Source organism: Tubulanus polymorphus, chromosome 6 (genome assembly GCF_964204645.1).
Source record: "Tubulanus polymorphus chromosome 6, tnTubPoly1.2, whole genome shotgun sequence".
In the NCBI taxonomy this organism is placed as follows: Eukaryota; Metazoa; Nemertea; class Palaeonemertea; order Tubulaniformes; family Tubulanidae; genus Tubulanus; species Tubulanus polymorphus.
This window is the reverse complement of record NC_134030.1, coordinates 20,151,630-20,160,134: the sequence shown is the minus strand read 5'-3', so window position 1 is coordinate 20,160,134 and position 8,505 is coordinate 20,151,630. Positions and strand designations below refer to the sequence as shown.

Here is an 8,505-nt window from a genome sequence, read left to right as displayed (position 1 = left end):
ACCATCATTGGTGCAAATGAGTGATGAAAAGAATAACGGTTTTTATTACGATTGTCAGGTAATTGAGCCTACCGGGTGTTTAGAATATGGTTTACAAATATGATGAAATAGTTGTGTTCCTTTGTATGCCAAATTCATTTCATTATTCTTCTAAATTCTTTTTCATTTTACTCCAAATCGGCCTAATTGAAATACGCGTGAATTTTAGAATCGTAGTTTTCCATCAATAGACTAATGCAATTATTTTGATTAACACTTTTTCAATAACATCTTCTAGACTTTTTATTTGCAGAAATTATATTTGCAGAAATTGCAATGTAATCCATACAATGTCATTTATTTCGCAAACATGTATTCAAGAATATTAGACCTTGCATATCTTCAGGCATCCTCCCTTCAGTGTCGGCATTCTAACGACAACCTGCAAAAAATGGCATCAATATTTGAAAGATTTATTAGGGAATGTAGTGGCTTAGACTAATTGGCTTTAAGACACGAACTCTTCACCTTGGACTTCTGGGTCCACACGAAACACCCGGTCTCCCTCTATAGGTGGGTCCTGGTCACGCATGACTGAACATGAGTGCCTCCCTCTACAGGCGGGTCCTGGTCACGCATGAATAAACACGAAACATCCAGTGTCTCCCTCTATAGGCGGGTCTTGGTCACGCATGACTAAACACGAAACACCCAATATCTCCCTCTATAGGTGGGTCCTGGTCACGCATGACTAAACACGACACACCCAGTGTCTCCATCTATAGGCGGGTCCTGGTCACGCATGACTAAACACGACACACCCAGTGTCTCCCTCTATAGGCGGGTCCTGGCCACGCATGACTTGGGTCCCGGTCACGAAACTCATGACTGATGACTAAACACGAAACACGCAGTGCCCTCTATAGGCGGGTCCTGGTCACGCATGACTAAACACGAAACACCCAGTGTCTCCCTCTATGGGCGGGTCCTGGTCACGCATGACTAAACACGAAACACCCAGTGTCTCCCTCTATAGGCGGGTCCTGGTCACGCATGACTAAACACGAAACACCCAGTGTCTCCCTCTATGGGCGGGTCCTGGTCACGCATGACTAAACACGAAACACCCAGTGCCTCCCTCTATGAGCGGGTCCTGGTCACGCATGACTAAACACGAAACACCCAGTGTCTCCCTCTATGGGCGGGTCCTGGTCACGCATGACTAAACACGAAACACCCAGTGTCTCCCTCTATAGGCGGGTCCTGGTCACGCATGACTAAACACGAAACACCCAGTGTCTCCCTCTATGGGCGGGTCCTGGTCACGCATGACTAAACACGAAACACCCAGTGTCTCCCTCTATGGGCGGGTCCTGGTCACGCATGACTAAACACGAAACACCCAGTGTCTCCCTCTATGGGCGGGTCCTGGTCACGCATGACTAAACACGAAACACCCAGTGTCTCCCTCTATGGGCGGGTCCTGGTCACGCATGACTAAACACGAAACACCCAGTGTCTCCCTCTATGAGCGGGTCCTGGTCACGCATGACTAAACACGAAACACCCAGTGTCTCCCTCTATGGGCGGGTCCTGGTCACGCATGACTAAACACGAAACACCCAGTGTCTCCCTCTATGAGCGGGTCCTGGTCACGCATGACTAAACACGAAACACCCAGTATCTCCCTCTATAGGTGGGTCCTGGTCACGCATGACTAAACACGACACACCCAGTGTCTCCATCTATAGGCGGGTCCTGGTCACGCATGACTAAACACGACACACCCAGTGTCTCCCTCTATAGGCGGGTCCTGGCCACGCATGACTTGGGTCCCGGTCACGAAACTCATGACTGATGACTAAACACGAAACACGCAGTGCCCTCTATAGGCGGGGCCTGGTCACGCATGACTAAACACGAAACACCCAGTGTCTCCCTCTATGGGCGGGTCCTGGTCACGCATGACTAAACACGAAACACCCAGTGTCTCCCTCTATGGGCGGGTCCTGGTCACGCATGACTAAACACGAAACACCCAGTGTCTCCCTCTATGGGCGGGTCCTGGTCACGCATGACTAAACACGAAACACCCAGTGTCTCCCTCTATGGGCGGGTCCTGGTCACGCATGACTAAACACGAAACACCCAGTGTCTCCCTCTATGGGCGGGTCCTGGTCACGCATGACTAAACACGAAACACCCAGTGCCTCCCTCTATGAGCGGGTCCTGGTCACGCATGACTAAACACGAAACACCCAGTGTCTCCCTCTATGGGCGGGTCCTGGTCACGCATGACTAAACACGAAACACCCAGTGTCTCCCTCTATAGGCGGGTCCTGGTCACGCATGACTAAACACGAAACACCCAGTGTCTCCCTCTATGGGCCGGTCCTGGTCACGCATGACTAAACACGAAACACCCAGTGTCTCCCTCTATGGGCGGGTCCTGGTCACGCATGACTAAACACGAAACACCCAGTGTCTCCCTCTATGGGCGGGTCCTGGTCACGCATGACTAAACACGAAACACCCAGTGTCTCCCTCTATGGGCGGGTCCTGGTCACGCATGACTAAACACGAAACACCCAGTGTCTCCCTCTATGAGCGGGTCCTGGTCACGCATGACTAAACACGAAACACCCAGTGTCTCCCTCTATGGGCGGGTCCTGGTCACGCATGACTAAACACGAAACACCCAGTATCTCCCTCTATAGGCGGGTCCTGGTCACGCATGACTAAACACGAAACACCCAGTGCCTCCCTCTATGAGCGGGTCCTGGTCACGCATGACTAAACACGAAACACCCAGTGCCTCCCTCTATGGGCGGGTCCTGGTCACGCATGACTAAACACGAAACACCCAGTATCTCCCTCTATAGGTGGGTCCTGGTCACGCATGACTAAACACGAAACACCCAGTGTCTCCCTCTATGGGCGGGTCCTGGTCACGCATGACTAAACACGAAACACCCAGTATCTCCCTCTATAGGTGGGTCCTGGTCACGCATGACTAAACACGAAACACCCAGTGCCTCCCTCTATGGGCGGGTCCTGGTCACGCATGACTAAACACGAAGCAGCCTACGTATCCCTCTCTATAGGCGGGGCCTGGTCAGGCTAGCTTCAGCTAGTTTAATTTTCTTAAGTTCATATTGTTTATTTTATAGGGCGCCCGAGTGAGGATACCGCTGGTTCATGGCGAGAAGATGTGCGAGATGCCTAGTCAAATCAAGTGTAATAATATTACGGGTGGCTTCATAACGGGCTTTGTGTAAAACTAATTTATACCGGTATTTTCAATAAAATTCAAGTATATTCTATTTGTCATGGACATAGATTGAATTTCAAATTCCGAACTAGCTTGGGGTAATTTGAAATGATTTGGAATTCAAGAGAATTAGATTTAGATTTAGAATTCGTGCTATTTGAATTGTGTACAGTGTAAGTCCAGAGTCAAAATTAAGTTTTCTATTCATCAGTGTTATCTTGTTCTTTTAATGGATATTAATCATACGAAGGAATTAATAATGCGAGCTGGACCAATCAGTTTTGAACCTTTTCAATTTTCAAAGCACGGATTCTAAAGATGGTTTAAGTGGGGTTCGAACCTAATGTCGAGAATCAGCGAACTTCAAATATTCCTCGCGTCAACATTTCACAAAAAGGTGGTTGTTACTGATAGGATTTAGACTGACCCATTTTCAACAGCGATTAGCAATGCAGGTATCAATCTGTAGCCTGGAGCCCGCAAGCCCTCAAACATTCGTCCCTTTGTTAGTATGCTTTCAGTTTCTGATCGCCCGGACTTAAACTCAAAAAAATGAACACCTGACATTTGATCGGCACACCCTCTTAAAGTCATTGCAAAGACTTTACACTTGGAAGTGGTGCGGTTCAAATACACAGCTGGACTGATACCTGCAATAAACATCATACAACGGACCCTCGTTACGACAAAACTCACACAAGTTTGACTATTTCACACGGCTGAATGATAACTTCACCTACAACATTTCACCTACCTACAAGAAACGGAATTTTTGGAACTCAGCAACAGCAGAGAAGTCATTACTCACAGAAGCGGCGAATGAGCGTAGCTTCCTGAAATCATCCCACATTTACAGGGTGGTTCTTAACAACTCAACAGATTTCTTACGATTAGACCGGGACGAACTGAGCAAACTTGGCATTCAATTTTGCCAGGACGATGCATTGCACTGGTTTACAGGTTTTTGAGACTGAACAAGAAGTGTTTGAATAAAGAGACTCTTATTTACACTTGTCGCAGATCAGACTAGAGTATCAGAATTGAAACGGAACAAAATAGTATCCAACGCGAATTTTATTCAAATTCTAACAAACTTTAACTAGAAATCCTAAAGCGATTTAAGCGATGTCATCATTATTCTTCGGAGAATACTCTTCTTTCTCACAGTTGCCGATTCGTCGCTGCAGATTAAAGAGGGGACCAACACAAACATAGCTTAATTCGATTTCTTAATTGTTACAGAGACATTACAATCAACCCGCTTAGGTCTTCTTAGTTTGGAGAATAATTCTATGTCCAATCAAAAAGATGCCTTACTGTTAATTACTGCATTTGAAATACGAACAGATGTGGCCTAAGACTGAAACGAGGTTGACTGTAATGGTAATGGGGGTAGGTCTGGTGAACGAGGTGGTCTCCTGGATGATCGCAAAATGCAAAAAAAAAACTATCAGTAAGTCTCGTCCGTGGGCCGGAGCGCCATCCTGTGCCCACCAAGCTCGTCTACCGAGTCTCCAGAAAAGCAAACTGCGACAAGTGTAAATAAGTGAAGGGGACGTTTTTAGAACCACCCGTTCAAGTTTGCGCCGAATCCTCAACATCCAATACCTGTTCGTCTTGACAACAACTGTTTACATCATGGCGATATTATAATAAGAGCCCATCTCGTGAAATAGTCAAACTCGAAGCGTTCAAGTGATTTAAAAAATCTGTTCGTCAATAAAAGACCGACGTTCTTATAATCCGACTAATCTTCTACGACCAATCAGATGGCGATATATTTATGGTATATTTACACATTTTTGGAATGTTAATTTTCGTCATATTGTCTCATCTATTGCGAATGATACGAAATTGTATCATTTATTACGAAATAATTTTCAAATTCATCTCTTCTCACGGAAGTTTCTGCTACGATACAAATAGCTACACGTACGTTTGTACGATATAGAAGAAGGTTGATCATGATTTCATTCGAAATTCAGGACATCAAAAGTTTGCTTGGTGCGGTCAATATATTAGAACTCCTCTTAACTCAAAACCAGCCAAAGCCGAATTGTAAAACCTGAACTCTACAATTTAAAACCATCGCAAAAATAGAATATCAATTTGCGGAAAAACATGAATTTTTACCAGAACTCAAACACAAATCACAGAGTTAATTGTATCTGAGTTTGCCGTAACGAGGGTCCATATGTTAGAACAAGCTTAAACCTGACCTAACCTAAGTTTCCTATACACAATAAACAGTTAAAACGTCTACTCACCAATTGACGAATGCACCTTTATGGATCATTCCGATCTGTTATGTATTTTTTCCTTGCGCATGTGACATCCAGGCTATAGATCCCGGGTGTTGTTTATCGGTCCAGGTTGGTCGAGAAAGCACGGCAATGCTATCATATCAATCAGGTCCAGACGTTAAGAAACTTAGGAATGGCTGAAAAAGAAATCAACAACAATTTTGGTATGATTAATTATAACTTTTACAGAAGCAACATTCGAGTATAGGTTAGATGCCCATTAGTGAGGGCCCCCTACAGATGCCATCAACCCAGTTATTGATAATGATAATAATACCCCCCCCCTCCCCCCTTGTACGAGATGCAAAACTCAAAAACGAATTCTTTTAGACTGTATTTTGAAAAATTCAAAAAAGAAACAACTCGTTTTATCTACAAATCATAGAATCAATTCGTATTAGAATTTTTAAACATTTCCCAGTAAAAACAAACGTATTCCACACAATCAAACATAAAACTGTAAGATGATTCTGAATTAGAATGAAAAAATTCTTAGGCATTGTCAAACTTCGATTACGAGAGAAATCCCACAATAACGAAGCCAAAAATTGATAAAATTCTATATCAGAATGATTGTATTTGAGGAGCGACGTTTCGGCTAACAACTGTTAGCCATCATCAGGCGTACTGAGAATAAACTCAAAAGCCTGATGATGGCTAACAGTTGTTAGCCGAAACGTCGTTCCTCAAATACAATCATTCTGATATAGAATTTTTCAATCTTGGCTTCGTTATTGTGAGATTTCTCTCGTCATCATCATACACGGATATTGTGTATCTTCTCGTCTAAAGCCTCGATTCCCCACGAGGTAACTCAGTCGAACACAAAATGATTGCTGGCCAAAATTCATCGAGTTGGGGGCTTTTTACTCTACTAGAGTTTCAGGGAATTGCATTTTCACCATTAAGCAATTCACAAACAGTAAAGCATGTAAAACTGTCAATTCATTCAGAATACAAACTAACAATACGTATATACTTACAGTTCGTAGAATCTAAACGAGACCACCCCTGGCATGTGACTATATGCAAATGATTCCGAGAAAAAAAGTTTGCCCAGTCCCACGTAAGTTCGACATTTCAGTTGAATTGTTAAGTTGTAAAATGGAACTGAATAAGTCGAAAAATATCTAGATTTCCCTGCGTCCGATCCAATAAATTCAGTTCTCGCGCATTATAACTAATGCTCGTAGTTTCATGAGATTGTTGTCACATCTTGTTAATAATAATCGAAATATATCATCGATGAATGCACGACGAGTAGATTTATAAATGAAACTCGTCTCGGTAAGATTCAAGAATAGGGGACTAGTGGTTAGGATTAGGGTTAGGATTAAGGTTAGGATTAGGGTTAGGTTTAGGTTTAGTTCCCTAATCATCATTAATTACTATATACATTACTATCATTATATATCATCATTATCAATTACTAATATTATTACTTAATTGATTACTATCACTACATATATATTGCTATAGTCCCCTATTCTTGAATCGCACCCTGGTCTCAAATATAATTTCAACTTACACAAACACGTTATGTTTTATCCTACTGAATTAACAGCGACCCGAACCACTCCTAACACCGAACAACCACCGTCTGACCAGATATCAGCCGACACACTCAGCGTTCAGTATAGGTGGTCAGTGGAGCGGTGAATTTATAAGGTCTATATCGGTGTAGCCCACAATGAATAGAATTTATAGAAACCGCGTATGAGTGAGTTTACAAACGGTACAGTTATACACAAAGTGAAATCTTGTGATTTGATATGATACAAAACAATTTCTTTCATTATGCAAATGCTAAGATAATTGCCTGTTTCACAAAATAAGTCCATCTTCCAAATCAGAGATTGGCTATTGATTTATTTAGAAGAGGTTAATTCTACTTCGGCCCTTTAAAATAATTTTGAAGTACGGATTGTATGTGTCAGGCAAAAACTGGAAACATCGTGATTATCAAGAATGTTCAAAAAGGTGACTCGATTTAAGGAAAATCATGAAGATAAGAATTCGTAATTTTGATTTCGGCGAAGAAGCTAGACTTTCAGTAATCTTCACGATGAGATCTCAAGAAAATCACAACTTTCCCTGCGCAATATCTCGGAACATTTATTTGCATTACATTGAAAAATTTACTAATCAATTAAACCAAAATTTACTAAACAATTAGGCCTTCTAATGTTTGCATATTTAAATGTTGTATCGACTGCATTTTTGCATCCCAGCTTCAAATTTACTAATTAAGTAATCTTACAATTAAGAACAATTTGAGTCGAAACGGGACATCGGCAAGATGGTTAAAAGATCTATTGTAAAAAGATGAATTCAATCCCGCAAAAATAGACTCCTTAAAAGTCTACTAAACACTTTGACCTAACGGCTGCAGTTACAATACTAAACGATCTACGATATTTCACATTCAAATTCGGAGGGATACAATAAACATACGCAGACCCGTATTTACTTTAAGCACCGAGTTTACTTCAGTCACCAACAGGTGGATTTGCACTGTTTTTGATATCAGTATATTTATCTACCGGTAAAAGCCTTCTTTAAACACATATATCTATATCTCTATGCACGTCATGCATATCATTTTACATATAGTTGAAATCTAATGTATTCCTCTAAAACTTCAGCACTTTACAAATCTCAATTTGGCAGTAAAAACCATTGTTCCAGATTCAATTGCGTTGAACTAATTCTCACTCGGTATTTTTCATTAGATCGGAGTAGATTCTACCGATCTTATCATGAACAAAATATGAATATATATATCAAAAGAATCCAAGTATATCGCCAGCTGGTGATGCAACTTTAATGCAAAAAAAACATCAGACCAAGTCGGTGAAGCACAACGACCAATAATATTGAAGAACCGATTTCAAAACCAACGGAGCCTAGTTGGTGGAGTATAAAAAGAGTACCAATTTTATCATCATTTGA

General features: G+C 42.0%; 1 long non-coding RNA gene across 1 annotated transcript; it reads right to left on the bottom strand.

Moving 5' to 3' along the window:
- Positions 1-302: 302 nt before the first annotated feature.
- LOC141907704 (uncharacterized) lies at positions 303-7,142 on the bottom strand. Its single transcript, XR_012619543.1, has 3 exons — positions 7,082-7,142; positions 5,518-5,690; positions 303-421 (listed from the first exon to the last, which is right to left on the bottom strand). It is a non-coding gene; the product is annotated as an uncharacterized LOC141907704 (long non-coding RNA).
- Between the last annotated feature and the right edge of the window lie 1,363 nt (positions 7,143-8,505).